Here is an 18,700-nt window from a genome sequence, read left to right as displayed (position 1 = left end):
AGAGTTTGAGAAGGACTGGTATGAGTTCTTCTTTGTATGTTTGGTATAATTCCCCAGTGAACCGTCCGGTCCTGGACTTTTATTTGTAGGGAGGTTTTTTGTTGCTATTTCTATTTCCTTTCTAGTGATCGGTTTGTTCAAGTGTTCAGATTCTTCTTGATTCAGTCTTGGTGGACAGTATGTTTCCAGAAACTTGTCCATCTCCTCTAGGTTATCCAGTTTGGTTCCATATAGTTTTTCGTAATATTCTCATATGATATTCTGTGTTTCCATTTAAATGCTTTTCCTGCATCTATTGAGATGATCATGTGGTTTTTGTCTTTTCTTTTGTTGATGTAGTATATCACATTAATTGATTTGCATATGTTGAACCAACTTTATAATCCTGGGATGAATTCAACCTGATCATGGTGTATGATTTTTTCTATGTGTTGGATTCCTTTTTTAAAATCAGTTATAATATCACATGTTGGCAAAGCTGTGGAGAAACTGGGTCTCTCATACATTGCTGTAAAATGGTGCAACCACTCTGGCAAATAGTTTGGCAGTTTCTTATAAAACTAAGCATGCACTTATCACACAACCCAGCAGTCACACTCCTGGGCATTTACCCCAGAGACATGAAAAAAATATGTTCCCCCAAAGACCTGTACATGAATGTTCATAGCAGCTTTATGTATTATAGCCAGATTCTGGGGAGAAGCCAAATGTCCTTCAAAAGGTGAATGGTTGAAAAGTCTCTGGTTCATCCATACAACGAAATACTGTTACTTAGCAGTGAAAAGAAATGAACTGTTGATACATGTAACAACCTGGATGGGCCTGAAAGACATGCTTAGTGAAAACAGTTGATCTCAAAAAGTTATGTTTAATCTCAAAATGACAAAACTGCAGAGATGAAGAATCATTTAACGGTTACCAGGGGACAGGGAGGGCTGGTGTGGGCCAGGTGCAGATATGAAGAGGTGCAGATATGAAGAGGTGCTGCTTTCGTGGTGATCGGGTGGTTGTGTGCATTGCCTGTGGTGATGAGTTACTATCAGATAGTTACTTAGAGACACACACACACACACACACACACACACACAGAAATGAATGCAGGTTCATTTCAAAATGGTGAAAACTGACTACTAGTTAATAGTAACGTTCCAAAGTCAGTTTCCTGGTTCGCAGACTGACCATGGCTACACAGAATCTCAGTATTGGGAGAGGCTGGGTGAGAGGCACACGGGACCTGATACTATTTTGCAGCTCTCTGAGAGTCTGTATTTCTATAGTTCAGACTTCCTGTGGTTCTATGAAAATTAAATAATATTAATAAGTAATGTCCCAAATTTCCAAAATACAAAAATATATGTAAAATATGCATCACATAGACATGCCAGTGTTGTGGGAGATCAGAGAGGAGAGGTCACCTTGGAGAGGTGAGGTCAGGGGAGGCTATGGGGAAGAAGGAATTGAGCGTAACACCGAAGGACGAGTGGAAATCAAACTGGAGAACTGGAGACAAGCAAGGCCGCACAGTGCCCCCCAGCAATGCGTGGAGAAGGGGACACGTGTTCCCAGACCACACATGTGGGATGAGAGCGGTGGAGCCACACACACAGTGGGTCTGAGTGCAGAAGATTGTTCAGTTGAAGGAAGAGTTTGTTACTGACCGGAAACATCGGCTGCAGATTTTAAGCTGTGGAGACACAGAGTGGATAGTGAGAAGCCATTGTAAACTGCAAGTGAGAGACTGTCATACCAAAAGCGGCCTCTTCAGAAGCTGAGCCTGGCAGGAATTTAGAATAAACTGGAGTGGGGAGAGAAAGGCAGGGGCAGACCAATCGATTAGAACACCGCTGCAACAGCCCAGCGTGGGCGTCCTGATTAGGGCTCGAACTACGGTGACGGTCGTGGGACGAAAAAGGACACATCTGATTTGAAAGATGATGTCATTGGGGAAGGGAAAGAACCAGGTCACTGATGGGATGTGGACGCCTGGAATCCACGCAGGACTGAGCCTGGGGTGCGAGGACGGGGAGGGGAGTTTTGAGGAGAAGGTGCCACATCTCATTTCACCCACGTTGAGGTGGAGGCGTGCCATCCAGTGGGAAATATCGAGCTGACTTCCAGAGATGTGAGCCCGCAGCTGGAAACAGGGTGGGTCAGGGCTTTATAATGAATTGTCAGAACAGCCCAGGCAGGTGAGATCTACAAGGGAAAGACAAGAGTGGAGGAAGAAGGAAAGAAGTGGAAGCACTTACCTGTGTGAACACTCCTGATACGGGGTCTAGAAAGTAAGAAACAGTCTTCGCTTCGCCCTTCCTCCCCTCCTCCTTTTGTTCAAAGCCTGACAGCATCCTCGACAGGTCCAGGCTTGGCTGCGTACCCTGCAAAACCCTCACTCGCCCTCCCCACTGATTCCTTAACAAGCTCCTGCCACAGGCTGGTGTCAAGGCGGAAGCAGGTGCACTTCATCAGCCATAGCAACAGCTCCGAGCGTCCCAAATGCAGGAAGATGAGGGGAGAGCCATTCATTGTCCAAGTGGCTACAGGCAGCCTCTCCAAGCCCGCAGAGCTTTGTCTCCACAATTAATCCTGATTGCAAGTTCTCAAACGTGGGCCCCCTCATTTGGCTGTCAGCTTCCTTGCAATTAGAGCTTCCAGAATGAGACCACAATAGCTCAGACCTTGTCTTTGGGGCTGTTTACTAAGAGGCCTTTTCCCTTAGCTGGAGGTGGAGGCATGCGTGTCCTCACCAGCAAACATTTCTTAGAGCTCCCTGGAGGATTAGAGCGGCCTGTTTCCTGTTGCTGTTTGGTTCATAATAAGAGGGTGAGAAGAGGAGGGGGAGTGGGCCAGATGGGAGGTTTTCTAAGCAGGAGTCCGCAGCTGCCTCTCCATAGCTGCACGGTGCACCCCAAGGGAATTCCGCTTGGCGCTGAATCAGACCGTCCTGTTGAGAGCATTTGCTTGGGAGAGCTTTCTGCGTGTCCTCACCATGTACACGTGCCCCTTCACGTGCAAGGGGGAGAGAAAACGCTGCTGCTTTTCCTGGCTTTTCCCAGCTGGATGAGAACCCTGACCGTTTAGCAATATGGGAACATACAGCAGTTTGAGCTCCTTGGAAAAAATGTGCAACGTCTGTGAAGCACTGTCTGAATGGGAGAGACTGTGCGACCAACCGAAAACCTTTGAGATTTGCTGCCCTTCGCACAGACCATAGAACTATGGCCTGATTTAACCCACATTGTAGCCTCCGGGAGAGTCTTCAGCCAGGGCTGAAAGGCATGGGGATGCATCTTTTCTCAGGGGGCCACTGTGCTGCTCAGCTATGAATCTGGGCTATTTTAATGGGACCTTAAAAGCCAGCCACTAAGCTCATATTATTATATCGAAACCAAAGAACGTGTATGTTTTTTGTTTATAAAAGCAAATGTGTTTATTCTAACAGACGCAGACAAATCAGAAAAAATAGAATAGAAAGTGAATGTTATTCACTACTGTTAACATATTTACTATATATTTTAAGATATTTTAATTTTTTTCCTACATATAGATGTTTAGATTTGTTTATATACAGAGAGATAGAGAGAGAGGTGAGGGGAGAGATAGGACTTTATAAATACACTTTTTTAAAACAAAAAAGATTGTGTCTTATAGACCTTTTCAGTCAATTGATGATATATTATTGGTATTGTTATGGACTGAATTGTGTCCCCCAGAATTCATGTGTTAAAGCCCTGGCCCCTCATGTGACTGCATGTGGAGTCAGGAACTTTAATGAGGTAATTAAGATTCAATGAGGTCATGAGGGTGAAGCCCTAATCCAGTAGAACTGATGTCCTTGTAGAAGAGGAAGAGACACCAGGAATTCACGTGCAGAGAAGAGACATGTGAGGACACGGGGAAGACAGCTGTCTGCAAGCCAAGGGAAGACCAAACCTGCAAACGCCTTGATCTCAAAATTCCAGCATCCAGAACTGTGAGAAAATCAGTTTTCTGGTTTAAGCCACACAATCTGTGGTGTATTGTTATGGTAGCCCAGCAAACAATACCTGTATTATGGGACTTTATATATATTTATATAGTTTTCGGTGTTTAATGGCCAAATAATGTTCCATTCTGTGGCTATGCAATTACTTATTTAAATGATCATGAACATCTAAGTTGTGCCTAAAGGTTTTTATTATAAACAAGGTGGCAGTGAGCATCCTTATCCATAAACTGTGCACATATGTGAGATCAATTCTTAGGGTAAAATACTCGAATGGAATTGCAGGGTCAGAAGATGTGCTGGTGCCAAACTGTGTCACAGGTGGCCCAGCCAGCTTCCCAAATGGCTGTACCAACTGCCATTTCCATGTGCAGGAGTTAAGAGCCAGCATCTCCACCTCCTCCCAAACTGGAAGTGCTCAGTCTTTAGCTTGCTCTGCATTTGTAGGCAAAAATGGCCATTTAATTTCATCACAGAAGAAGTATCTTGATATTTGATTATTGAAATTTCCATTTCTTCTTTTTAAATAGCCTCTCTGTATCCTTTGTTATATTTTTCTGAGATGTTTTGTTTTTCTTAATATTTAAAAATTCCTGTTATCAGATGATAATCCTTTCTCTTTTTTTAAATTTTAATTAATTAATTAATTAATTTTAATGGAGGTGCTGGGGATTCAACCCAGGACTCCAGCATGCTAAGCGTGTGTTCTACCACTAAGCTCTACCCACCCCTCTTTCTCTGTTATATTATGTTACAGTATCTTTTCCAATTTGCCATTTTCCTTTTCATGTTGTCTTGCTTAACTGCTTGCTTGCTTATTGCCAAACGGAATTCCTAAATTGTTATATAATCAGATCCACCAAGATTTTACTTCCTAGTTTCTGGCTTGCATTCCATGCATAATGCTTTTTCTTTTCCCCAGAGTATGCACCTAAATTTCTTTTGAAAATTTTCTAAGTATCAGTGGGAAAGCAAGGGTGAGGGATGTTTTCTACACACAATATTTGGAATTAAAAGAAATGGTGTTTATGCTTTTTGATAACACATCTAAATAGCTGCATCAGAACAGGTCAGGAGATGTTTGGTGCTGGAGTCACCCATTCCTCTGGCTGGTGGGTCCCTATGTGTGGTCAGCAGCACCACTGTCTCATGGGAACTGTTAGACGTGCAGATCCTGGGGTCCCTCCCTGCACCTGCTGAATCAAATACAGCAGAGCCCAGTCATCACTGCTTCAACCCGGCTGCTGGGTGATGCTGAAGCAGCTCCAGCCCAATGTGCCGCTGCTCTGGCTGCGGCAGACGGAGCTACCCCCAGACCTCCCCTGTGTTTCCCCAGAGCAGCTCCCAGGGGTTAAACCTGACATTCTGTCCCTGTCACTGGGGACACACCCACTTAGAAGAGGACATTTTACTTACAGCTCATTTGCTGTTCACAAGCATGCACACAAACACACGTTTAAAGCCCTAGCTACACGCGTGCATTGACACGACTTACTCTTAGAACCTGGTGGATTTTAGAAAGAGCGCCACTGTTAACACACAGATTGAATGTTGAGTCAGAACTCACAATTCCCTCCCCATCAGGCCCCAAGGCTCTCTGGCAAGGAAGCCGGTGCTGGTGCAAGGGCCTGGAAGCCTCTGCAGGCGTGCTGTTTCCACGTTTAATACGGAAGGTCAGATGAGGCAAAACTCCAGCGCCTGTTGCATGAATGCTGCCCACGGGGGTGGGAAGAATAATGCTACAATCTTTCTTCACGGGGAACTGAAGTGATGCTGTTAAGCGTTCTTTCTTTCCTCCGCCTACTTTGAGGCATGCTTAAATGCGTCCTACGCCTGTCTTGCACATGCGAACGGGGAAATGCACGATATGAATGTTCATCCCCAAAGACTGTGAATTTAGGAAATCAGAAAGGAGGTGTTTTTAATTCTTGAGCATCATTTTGGCGGCTGTTCTGCTCCAATCTTGTGCTGTCAGAGCCCGAGTCACTGTGCTGACGCGTGCGCTTCCTGGCGTGAACGAGCCATGAATGAAAACCACCAACGACCCGGCATGCACTGCCCGCAGCACTCATTTCCATAGGAGCTGAGTCTTCCTGGCGGGTTTCTGCTTCATTTAGAGCCGTCAATGCCTCAATTAGTGCCTGCTCGCCTCCCCTGGGAGGGACAGTGACACATGTCCCTTCTCAAGCCTCTGAAATCTTAAAACCCCCAGAGAGCCGCTGGGTCATAAAGTATCTTCTGAGTAACAGCGCTGTTTGCCAAGAACGCCTTGCTCCTTTCTGTTTCTTCCTTTGTTTAGATTTATTAGCTGCCATAAACAGGAGACACTGAGGGATGCCACCTGCCAGCAGTTATGCTGAAAATATCCCTGCAAATGTGCCAAGCGGGGGTTTACTGATGCTATGCCTGGATCTGAAGCTCATAAGCCCACAGCACAGAGCACGGGAAAGCATTGATTTTAGGTGCCTGTGTGCGAGGTGCGCGTGTGCATTGACTTATCCTGGCGTCTGGTCCTGAGCTGGGACACGATCTCCACCCCTTAGCATCATTAATCCTACAATTCAGTACGTGAGGAGAATTCTCTCCACTTTGAATTAAGAAAGAAAAGGCAGGTAGTCTGGGCTCCCACCAGGATGGGTTTAGCTGTGTTGCTGGTTCCTTCAGAAGAGGTGTTTCCCTGTCGGCAAAATTGTTGGTGATATTTTGCACCTCCATATGGCATTCGTATAAAATTTTGCAGAAAGAATTTCAGATAATTTAAATTCTCCAAGGGCTCAGGCACTGTCCTCTGTGCCTCCAGCACACACACGTACAGGTGTGCTCACATCCATGCACGTGTGTGACATGTGCATGCACGTATGTGCACCCTGTGCACTTACAGAAGAATACAGGCACTTGTGCACAATTACAGGCACACGTGCACACACATGCGCCACCTGTCTGTTGATCTGCGGCAATGATCCCTTTGAAAACGCCCCTGGAAACCCTCTTCTTGGAGAGTATGCAGACCGTCAGTCTGTTCTTTTCATACTGAGTTACCAGAATTTAGCTCTTTAAAAAAAAACAGACCTGCTTTTCCTTTTAACCTATGCTGTCAGTTTTCTAGGTGATACGAAGGATACAGCCATTATATTATTTGCCAAATTTATAAAGACTTCATTTAGAACCTGCAAAAGTGAAATTTACTTTTAAACATTTTTTATCACTCAAGCTTTATAAAAACCATACAACATGGTTTTTTTAACTTTTTTTTGAGTTATAGTCATTTTACAATGTTGTGTCAAATTCCAGTGTAGAGCACAATTTTTCAGTTATACATGAACATATATATATTCATTGTCACATTTTTTTCTCTATGAGCTATACACAATATCTTATGGTAGCATACAACATTGTTAAATCTTTAAAATCTCTAAGATCCCCTCATCGTAACACTGGTTTTGTTTTTCCCTCTGGCCCTTGCCTATAGGCATGTATGTGAAAAGCCCTTTAGCCTTGGTGGAATGTAAGTCCAGTTGGGGAGACAAGTCATGGATGCAGATATTAGCTAAAGAAAAAGGACTAATACTACAAACCCTGCACAGCCTACAGAGGGCTTTTCACGTGTTTGATCCTTGCAGCTGTTCTGTGCTGAGGGAGGCATCACCATGGTACCCACGGAGCAGCCAGGCTCAGAGTGTAGACACTCACCTAAGTGTGTAGCTCGAGAACCAGCAGAGCCAAAACTCAGAGGCAGCTCTTCTGATTTCAGATATTGCTCTGTTTCCACAGCACCCTCACAAGATGCTCGGGGAAGGCTCTGGGTGCTTTGCCGGGGAAGGGAGAGATGACGCAGAGGGCAGTTCTGAGGAAGGGGTCCTCAGCCGTAAGCATGCCCCAAGTCACCTGGAGTGCTGGTTCAAACAGATTGCCAGCCCGGAAACTGGCGTTTTGAGCAAGTTCCCAGGTGACGCTTCTGCTGATCATTCGGGGACCGCCCTTGAAGAACCACCGTTTCGAACAAATTAGTAACAAAGATAGCTTGTAAGAATGCATATCTGTCCAACTATTTTTGAAGGCTGTTTGGCACTGTCTCATAAATTTAAAGATACACATATACCTTGACTAGAAATTTCATTCCTCTCTGTGTTCCCTAGAGAAATTCACGTACAAGGGACCAGGTTCATGTACAAAAATGTTTATGGTCGCATTGTTTGCAATGGCCAAATTCTGAAATGTTCCTAATAAGTAAACCATAAATATTCGTGCGAAGAAATAGCACACAGCAATGCAAATGCCTGCAGGCACCACATGTATATGTGACAGATATAACAGATACACGCACAAAACTCAAGCATGACGCGAAGTGAAAGCTGGAGGACACAAGACAGTGCAGCGTGATGCCACTGTAAACACAACTCAAAACCAGGCAGGACGAAACTCAGCTATTTAGGGACACATTCCCTGTATGACTGTGTTAAAATTTAGGCTCCACCACTTACTGTGGGGCCCAGAATGACTCATTCAGTCTGTCTAGGCCTCAATTTCTGTGCTCATAAAATCAGGATAATAATAGCACCTACCTCCTAGAGTTGCTGTAAAGATTAAAAGCTAATAAAATGACCAGCATAGGGCTTAGTGCAGGCCAGCTATAATTATCATCATTATTACACCAGGACTTTCTGTATCCCTGATACTAGCATAGTCAAATGATAAATGCAGGAAAAAATGATAATCAGAGTAAATAAGCCAGATGTTATAACCAAATCCAGATAAGCAAATTAACAAAAGCACATGGTGTATTTTTTGCAAGCTAATGGGAACATCTCACTCGTGGCCAAATACGGAAGTGCTGTGGGGAGTGAATACTGATACAGATGAAGACCAAGTGGTCAAATTGGCTTCAGGCAAAAGGCAAAACGTCAGAAATTTTAAAGTATGGTGGGGATGGCAGGGTCCACGGCAGGATCAAAGTCGTGGTCATTGGACAAGAAACTTCAAGTAGAGGAAGACCCTGGATACCCTGAAGACGGGGCTGGCATGAGCAGAACTGCCAGAAGACACGGCCCTGAACTCCAGGGAGCCCCAGGCGATGTGCCGTTGCAGCCGATACCTACAGGGTGAGGCGCAGGCCACCACCAGGAGCGTTAGTGGGATTATGGTTTATCTTCCTTCTCTTTGCTTCTCCCTGAGAAACAGTTGTGTATCAAGCACCTGCCTGTACATTAGAACATGGCTTTGGACCGAACTCTTCTGTGTATCCATCCCTAAGCCATGGGAAACCACTGGTCCTGTTTCCATGGAAACTTCTTGCCTTTCAGGAATCATATCCAAATACTTTAGAAGGGGAGGCTTGGCTGGAGAGAATCCACTTCAACAATCCTGCACCGGGTTGTTGGCTGGCGTTGGGTCCTTGCAGGTGGTTGGCCAGACACTTGCATCCCTCATGGTCCACTCTGTGGGCCTCTGGGTGTCCTGGTGACAGGTTGGCAGGCTGTCCTCAAGTGAGTGATGGGAGAGAGAGGAAGAGAGAGGGGACTCCAGTGCCCAAGATGGAAGCTCAGTCTTTTATGATCAAATCGCAGAGTGACACACCGCCATTTCTGCTGTTTTCTATTGGCACGGAGACCGACAACTCTGCGGAAATGTGGGAGGGGGCCGTAGGAGGGTTTGCATACCAGAAGGGTGGGGATCACTGGGGACCCTCTCGGGGGCTGGCTGACACTTGGCTGATTGTTACTTTTTTTCTGATAAATTTTCTGGACCTCACTTAATTCATGATGACTTGATGGTCTGTTTTCTCACAATTTTTTATTTATTTTTTACTATCACTGTTGGCAGAAAATCAAAGTCTACTCAATATTTGGTTTCTATCTAATTATTAGAAAGTTTTCTTTTTGGGCAAAACGTAGCATCTCTCCACATGACCAGACGGGACAAAAAAAAAAAAAAAAGAACCCTAAGTGTCCTCTGTCTTTCCCCTGACACATTTAATCATGTCACGAGGCCCCAGCAAAGCGGCCAGGAAGTGGAGACATTGTCACTCTGGTTAAAGTTTAGCATCAAGTACAGCCCACTGTCGCTTGTGCTTGATTAATGGTTATAATCAAATGCAAGCATAATAACCCAGCCGAGGAGATATTTTAGGATGCGCTAAGAACTTATTAATTCCTGGCTGGAGAAATCATTTTCTTTATGGGGATTAGAGCTGCCCAGTAGGCAGCCTCACTTGCTGAAACTTTTATGAACAACGTGGATTTGGACAGGAGGGATTTCTGATTCTGCGGCAGCGATAATGGCACTTTGTGTTTCTGCGGGGCCTTTCTTGGCGACGCACTCAGTGGGGTCCACGAACACAATCTCATTAATCCTCCTCACAGCCTCGGGAGGCTGGAGGCCCCATTGTTCTTACAGATGAGGAAACGGAGGTGCAGCTGAGAGGCAGGGACCCCAAACCGCGAAAAAGCCACTCAGCCTTTGAACGTTGAGAAGAAGCAGGCACAGAACTGCAAACTGTTTTCTCTAGCAAACGGCTACTGACATTTTCAAGAATAATGCTTTGTACCCCAGTGACCATTGCAGCATCATTCACGGTAGCAAAAGGTGGAAAGCAACCCAAGAGTCCATCAGCGGAAGAATGGATAAACAAAATATTGTACCTACACACAACAGAGTGTTATTCAGGCTTAAAAAGGAAGGCAATTCTGACACATACGACAACACGGATGAACCTTGAGCACATTATGCTAAGCAAAATAAGCCCGTCACAGAAGGACAAGTGCTGCATGAGTCCACCGACATGAGGAGCTGGGGGCAGTCACATTCACAGGGAGAGTCCTGTAGAAGGGAGCACCAGGGCCGAGGGGGCAGCGGCTGGTGCTGGTGAAGGCTGCGCAGCGGTGTGGATGCACCCGACGCCACTGAGCTGTGGCTAAAATGATCTGTTTTATGTTATGTACATTTCACTCCAATTTTTTGAAAAGGAGAGGAATGCTAAGGAGAACATGTGTTTGCTGTGACTGGGAAACATGGCTGGAGGTCCTCAATGGTCCCCAGGTGATGTAAGTCTGGGAACCACAGTCACAGGGACGATCACATTGGTATGTTGCACCGTATTTGAAAGGGGTCTAACCCCTTCCCTCATTCAGGTTGCATCTGTCTGCACCACCTTTGTGATTAGAATAGAGGGGGTAGAATCATGTAGCCAGTGCTGCCGGCATCATCACTCAAATACACCAGAGGCTTGCAGGAGAGATGCTGGAATCTTCATTCCGCAGCTGAGGACAGGGAGCCATCAAGGATATCATGGGAAGTCTCCCCTGAGTGGGCCCAGCGCCCGATGGAGGATCTTCCAAGGAAACTCTGGCCACCCCTCGCCCCAGCAGGCAGGGTTCTGTGCGCCAAGGACCAGCCGCCTTGGGGCCTCTGCTGCAGTTTGGCAGAGGCTTTGGACGTGGGTTCAGAAGGCCCGGGTGTCCTCCTAGGTCTCCCGCTGACTGGTTGCACGGCTTCAGGCTCACTGCCTACCTCGCCTGACTCCGCGTCAGTGTGGGTGAGTGGAATGAGGCGTTCCTGCTCTGCTGAGAACACCTGTGTCTCTGTGAGATCACGCGTGTAGAAGTGATCTGAAACTTGATGGACACAGAGGTCCAGGTGTGTGCTTTACTCTGTGCGGCTTAGCTTAGACCTGCTCTACTTCTGCAGACCCTGGAGACAGAATGGAAGGGAGGGAAAGGGTCATCCTCTCAGGGAGTAAAGATCATTTTACTACATTACTTTTATGGCGACACTGATTTTTCTTCAGTCTTACTAGATGAAATAGCGCTTTGCGTTAGGGGAGGAGAGGGGCATAAAGGAGCAGGTGCCAGTTTAGCCAGCCTTCAACCCTCCAGTTCTCTGCTTCCTCACGTGTAAACAAAGAGGAAGGGGGCAGGATGTCAAGCAGGGAATGAATCCTAAAATTCTTTTATATTTTCATCTCAAATTTTTTTCCCTTCAAAATAGGTATTTGGAGTCTGGTTCTCTTTGATCATTTGCATATAAATTTAAATCCTATGATTCTGCTAGAAATGTTTTTTCTCCATCTCTCACACATGTTTGTAGTGTAATTTGGAACCCACTTAAAATGGCAGCTGTAAATATGTCTTGGGTCACTTCTAGGACCGGAGTTTCTATCCCATCGGGCTGTTGTGCAGAGTATATGAAAAATTTTCTAGCACGTGGCATACATCAAAGATAAGTATTGTTATTATGGAGTGATGATCAAGAGAGAGAGGGAAGGAGAAAGAGGAAGAAAGAGGGATAAAATGAAAAGAAGGAAGGAAGGTGGACAGGAGGGAGGGGGAGTGAAGGGAAAATTAGAAAGAGAAAGGGAAGGAGAGGACGGTCAGAGCTGGAAGCACTTGGAGCTCATCCAGTTGAGTTGTTCCAGTCCAGGCTGTGTATTATATTAGGGTGCCTGGAGAGCTTTGAAGAAACCCATTTCTGAGCCCCGCCCCAAGAGACTCTGAGCAGTTGGTCTGGGCCGGGGCCTGGCATTGGTATATTTTCAAAGCTCCTCAGCTGATTCCCACCACTGCGATGCAGCCCGGGTTGAAGCACCTGGTCCCATTCAGCCCTCCTGTGACTCAGATGAGAAAACAGGGCCCCAGGGCAGCCCATGGTCTTGCCCACTCACAGCAGCGTGTCTGTGGATGGTGTGATGTTGGAGCCCAGCCTCCCAGCCCTCTTTCTCTCCTCCTCCCCTGATCGGACATGGGTGAGAGGTCTAACCCAAAGCCACTAGATCCCAAGCTACACCTGCAGAGTCCAGAGCAAGGCACTTCCACGGCTCTCCACCCTGAGCAGCAGAACTCAAGAAGACAGTGCCTGATCTTTGTGACGCTCACTGCTTCACGGTTTCACCTAAGTCTCTTTTATGTATTCAGAATAATGAAAATTATGTATCTAGCAAATTTTGATTGATGAAATAATAGCAAAAATAACTTTTGATTCAAATCTCTGTTCATTGCGGACACAAGGAGTGAGCGTAGGGCTGTTCAACTTTCTATGTGTTTGAAAATTTTTATAGTCAACTGTCGGGAAGACATAAAAAAAGAGGAAGAAGAAGTAGCTTGTAAAATGTGCCCATGTCTCAGAGCACCTCCCTTCCTGGCCCTCCCAATAGAAACCCGAGTGTCCCTGCCTCTAGTTTCCATCTTGGGTGTTGGGGCAACCTTGCGGCCTTGTTCTTGGCCTCACACCCGCCTCTGCCACCTCTGTTCTGACCACGTGGAAGGACTGAGGGGCTTCGCAGGATGCAGGTCTTGCCTGCTCAAGCATGGGAAGTCCGGGGCGCTCGGGGAGGCTGGCGGTCACCACTGGTGACGGCAAGGACGGTTTTCAGACAGGGCCCATTAAAGTCCGACCCTGCTTGACTCTGGTATCTGGGCCTGTGACCCTCCTTCCTCTTCTCTGGTTTTCTCTTTTTCTGCAGGATAAAGGGATTAAACAGATGATCTGGACAGGCGTAGTTCCCAGTTTATCCAGGACATTTAGTATTTCCTGTTGTTTCTTTTCAAGTGGTCTTTTAAGCAGAGCTAGGGAGGGAGAAAAGAAACAAAACTGTATTAGGCTCAGTTTTGTATCATTGGTAGAGGCATTAAAACAGGAGAGTAAAGTTTAGAAATTATCCATAATATCAGTGATTTATTAATATATGTTTTATTTTCTCTATATCCATATGTTGAAAAATTAATATGTGCATCAATTTATTGCTGAATTTCCTGTCGAAATGTACAGTGATGTGCTGTTCCTATTTGCAGGATGTATGGTTATGAATAAGGTTGGTTATGGCTCTTAGGTAAACTCACCACCTTCTCAGTGCCTCTGGCTTGATGGAAACATCTGTTAAAATCATTTTTGTAGCGACATACCCTCCTACATAATGTTCTGGGAAATTCTGGGAAATGTTAAACAACTAGCTGATGGGGGTGGAGGGAGGAAAGAAAGCCCTAATTTCTCGCACTGGCCAGTTCCAGTGCTGTAACTCCTCCCACCATTGCCAGTTTCAAAATAGATGGCGTTACTGGGCTGCAGAGTTGAACTCCGCGTGCGGAACCGGCTTTCCCTGGTGGGTGGCGCGGCTCCCCTGTGCCACTGCGTCTTTACGCTGCAAGCAGGTAGGTCGGAGGAGCCTCTATACTGCAAGAACGCAGATTTGCTGAACATTAAGGTGCTGTTAGGCGATACCTGGTTTATGAAGGAAATTTATGAACTGAAATGTACCAAAGTAAAACAGCACTCTCCAAAATGGGCAGTTTTCCAGGAAAAACATGTGGCACGCAGTCTGTGAGCAAAGCCCTCTTGGTCTGGATTTCCTTCCCTCCCCGGCCTCCCCTTGGTGCCCGTTCCCATTACACCCCCACAGCCATTCACTCTGCATCCGGGACCCTGGCAGAAAGCACTGCTCTGCTGATGTTGTCATCTCTCAGCACCTGTGGCTGTGACGGATGAGAAGGTCATGCCTTCAAACATGAGTGCTGCAAAAAGCAAGGGTAACAGTCACTTTCTAAAAAAAATCCTTTTGACCATTTCTTCAAAGAGCTGAAAAGACTTGGGTGGGACAGAACATGGGTTTGTCAGACCATTTCTGATGATTCACCAGAACTAAAATACCCATTTTAGTGGGGCATTTTTCCAAAGGAGAAATAGGAGTAAAAGAGAAGCTTTTTTTTTTTTTTTTTTAGCAGAGTTAAGTCAGTCAAAACATAAACCAGGGGCCCATGATTTAGTCAAGGTTATTCTCCCACGTAGAGTGCGATAAAGCTTTTCGTTGGTAAGAAAAGGAAAAAGCAAAAACAACCAAGGCTCAAAGCATTGCTGCGTTTACTTGGAGACCAGTCATGTGTTCTTCTAGCAGGACGTCTGCACACTCGGGATGAGCGCCGGCCTCCACGGTGCGTTTGCTCCCGCGCGTAGCGGCTCACGGGGTAGGGCAGCAACGCGTCCGGGCTGAGAGTGACAGAGTGCCGTGGACTAGGAAGGGTCACACTTCCAGCTCCTCACAAGAAATCTGTGTTTTTTTCATACTCTGCCATTTTACAAATTTCTTGTCTTTTAGCAAATACCGCACAGTGAGAAATCCTCTCTGAGGCCTTTAGACGCTCACGGCCCGGGAGGCATTAGCGCGGACTGATTTCTAGAACACAGCTTCGCAGCCAGAGTGTCTCCCTTCTGGGCTCAGCCCCAGGGCTTCCGGGAATCGGGCTCTTGACAGGAGGCACCAGGGGGCCACGTGCCAAAGCTAAATTGTACGTGGGTTTCATGTTTCCTGGCTTTGAAAGGAGACATGAGAAGTAGCTGTTTTCTTCTTCTTAGGCCTACAACAGGCTTATTGACACTTTTGCAATTTAGGTCACTTTTGGTGGCCTTGGGGTCCTTAATGATCATGACCTAGTCCTCTGGCATTATGAGAAAAAAAATCTTGGTTTGTGGATTTGGTGCAAAAATGAAAATGTCTTCAGTAAAGAAGTCTCGTGAAGAAGATGTGGCCAAAGGCCTGAGCAGACCACAGCCCCCAAATCAAAGCCCAAAGCCCACTCCGTCCCCCATCTGAAGACCCCACCTCCCCTGGGGCGTGAGGAATCCCCCACCATCAGACACATGGAGATGCTTGTTGTTGCTCAGGTAATGCTGACTGTGTGCTGTAGGCTGGCTTCTTTTATCCTCTCAATAATTACTTCCATTTCCGTTTGACAAAAAATGAAACTGAGGCACAGAGTAGTTAAGTGACTGTCTAGGGCCACACAGTGAGCCAATGTCACACCTGAGGATTCAGATTCAGGCAACTACTGCGTCGTACAGGCTGATGACAACCCAACCCATCAACACTGAGCATTCAGCGGGGGCTTGTTTTGGAAACAATATGCATTGTGTACTACATCCTTCTCTGCAGAGTCATGCAATAGAAATTGTTTTCCAATGTAGAACATATGCTATATTTTCCCAAAGAGTCTAGACCTATGATTAAGGTCAGCTCAGAACGATTCCCAGTCTCCTGTTATAGAAAAATACAAAGTAATAATGGATAAACATAATAGTTTAATTCTGTGTCATGTAAACTTTCTTTTTCTGGAGTGAGGCAGGCCAAGTTTGGGATCACAGCTTCAGAGTGTCATCAAAGACCCCAGCTCCCATCTTCAGAGTCACCTCCTGATCCAAGATAGTAGCTGCTGCTCCAGCTATCAGGTCCTGATTGCAGGTTGGCACAGGAGAAAATAGAAGAAGGAGATGTATCAGAAAAACCTCACAGATTGACCTGGCCTCTCCCCATGACCATGTTCAGAAGAGTGATCCCAGCCATCATAGTGCACTGGGCAGGCTGGGCTCCCAGGTGGGGCTCCATGCAACAGGCGGGTGTGGCCCACTGCCCCAGGCACAGGTGTCCTTCAAACATAGAATAAGAATTTTCCTTACAGTGGCATCATTTCACTAAACCTCAACCATAGGGAATATATTAATGACAAAAATGAAGCAAAATGTAGTCTATCCATGCAGTGAAATAGTATTCAGCAACAAAAAGGGCAAAAAAAGTACTGGTATACACTATAATCTGGATGAACCTTGAAAACATGCACAGTGGGAAAAAATCCAGAAAGCTAGACACACACACAACATTTGTCATAAGATCCTGTTTATAGGAAATGTCTAGAAAAGGCAAATCTAGATGGTTGTGTAGGACCCAGAGTGGGGAAGGAAAGTAATCCTAAATGGACAAGAGGAGTCTTTAGGGGGGGTGTAAATGCTCTGAAATTTGGTGTAGCGATGATTGTGCAGCTCTGTATTCTTGTGTTGGGTTGTAATGGTGTGTGCGTGTGTTGGATGCTGTGAATATCCTTGCTTGTGGTTGAACAGTGCTCCCTCAAAACCCATGTCCATCTCAGAATATGACTTTATGTAGAAAGAGGGCGTTGGCAGGTGGACTTAGTTAAATGAAGTCACACTGCACTAAGATGGGTCTCAAATCCAGTGACTGGTGCCCTGTAAGAAACCCATATGAAAACACAAAGAAACGTTGGAGGAGGAGCTCCTGGTGAGGATGGGGCAGAGATGGGAACAGTGCTGCCACAAGCCACACAGTGCCAAGGCCCCAGGCACTGGAAGAGGTGAGCATAGTTCTTCCCAGCATCCTCAGGGAAGCGGGGTTCTGCTGTCACCTCAGTTCTGGACTGACCCCCAGAACCTCCAGAACCATGAGGAGATGCAGGTCTGTGGGGGGCTGCTCAGCTCATGGTAGTTGGTCACAGCCACGCCGGGAGGCAAAGACAGTCCTCAAACCCATGACTTTACACTTAAAGCAGGTGCACTTCATAGTAAGTAAATCAGACCTCAGCAAAGCTGTTCATAAGATTAAAGTTTTCCTTAAACAAGCGAGAGGAAAAGAAGGGCCAGGGGAAGGTCGGAGATGGTAGGCTCGGCTCTGCTGCATCTCGGATACGCCCACAGTGGTCAGAGGCAGCTTTCTTTAAAACGTGGGATGCACGATGCTGCTTTTCCTCGGCTCCCTGTCTGTCTGCCCCACGTGCTATTCTCTCTGCCGCATGCTGCTGACTATGGAGAAATTGCAAGGTGCAGGCTCTTCCAGGGGTGTCCCGGCTACACAACTGGTAGGTCTCTGGCTGGTTGTGGTGTGTCTCCAGCCATTCGGGCCTGCCAGGGGGAGATGTGACCAGGATGTGCCAGTCTCAGGAGAAGACAATGTTTCTATGGTCAAGAGCCCAGAGGACATTGGAGGGCTCTGAGGTGGGCAAGAAAGAGCAACGTGTGAGCTTGACCTTGGAAATGAGGGAGGGTCTTTGGAAAGATGAGGTTGATTGGGAAAATGAGGTAAAAAGCAGGAGGAGCTATAGATTTGTTTTAGTTCTTTTTCAAATCTTTCTCATCATTTTTGAGCATCTTGCCTTTTTATGTATAATTTAGGGTCTGTATCTGGTGATTCTAAAATCCTTGGGGCTTCGATTCTCAATGAGGGTAGATTGTTTTCTCCTGTGTTTTAGAGTTTTGGTTTGTGAGCTCATGTTTAGCAGAGCTTCATCTAGGAGAATCACGAAGGGCCTGGACGGAGGGCCCATCCCGCTAGAGTGTGTTTTTGTTTGCTTTCGCTGAGTTCCTCAGGCCCTTTACCAAACTAGGTTCACCATCATATTAATCCTTTACTATGAATTTGACTCCAGACCTATGTGGAGTCAGACCAGCTACAGATTCTCAGGGGACACATTTTTCCCTTCATTCACAGCACAAGCCGAGGCAGTTTGCTTCTCCCTTTGCCGTTGTGGGTTTTACTTATTTACTTATTTTGGGGGATAGGCTCGCTCTGAAGTTAGAGCCCTTTGAGAAGCTTGGTCTGCAGGTTTCACTTTAATGCCCGGCCTCTCAGGTAGTCAGAGCACCAGCATCGTGATACCCTGGGCCTTTCAGCGTCCACTTCTGTTTCTGGCTCCTGCATTTCCTCTCATTTCCGTATAAGATTAGCAGGTATTTTTAAGATATTTGTTATACGCTGTCCAGCATTTCTTGGTGGCTGGTGGAATAGGGGTGTGGCCTCCAGCATAGCACCCAGGAGTCTAAAGACGCATTTTGAGATGGAGAGAGAGAACTGAGAAGTTTTCCAAATAAAGCTTCCTGCTCCCTCAGTGCACTGGGATGAGATCCCCCGCCTGCCATAAGCTTTGGGAGGACGGTAGGTCTGAGGTCTCCACG

The 18,700-nt window shown here is 46.3% G+C and overlaps 1 protein-coding gene across 1 annotated transcript in view; it reads left to right on the top strand.

Annotated features, from left to right (window-relative positions):
• Positions 1–18,700, top strand: part of DSCAM (DS cell adhesion molecule) — a 664,041-nt gene that overhangs the window by 517,957 nt on the left and 127,384 nt on the right. The gene's annotated exons all lie outside the window — the stretch shown is intronic.

This window comes from Camelus dromedarius, chromosome 2 (assembly GCF_036321535.1).
Source record: "Camelus dromedarius isolate mCamDro1 chromosome 2, mCamDro1.pat, whole genome shotgun sequence".
NCBI lineage: Eukaryota > Metazoa > Chordata > Mammalia > Artiodactyla > Camelidae > Camelus > Camelus dromedarius.
This window is presented reverse-complemented; position numbering and strand designations above follow the sequence as displayed.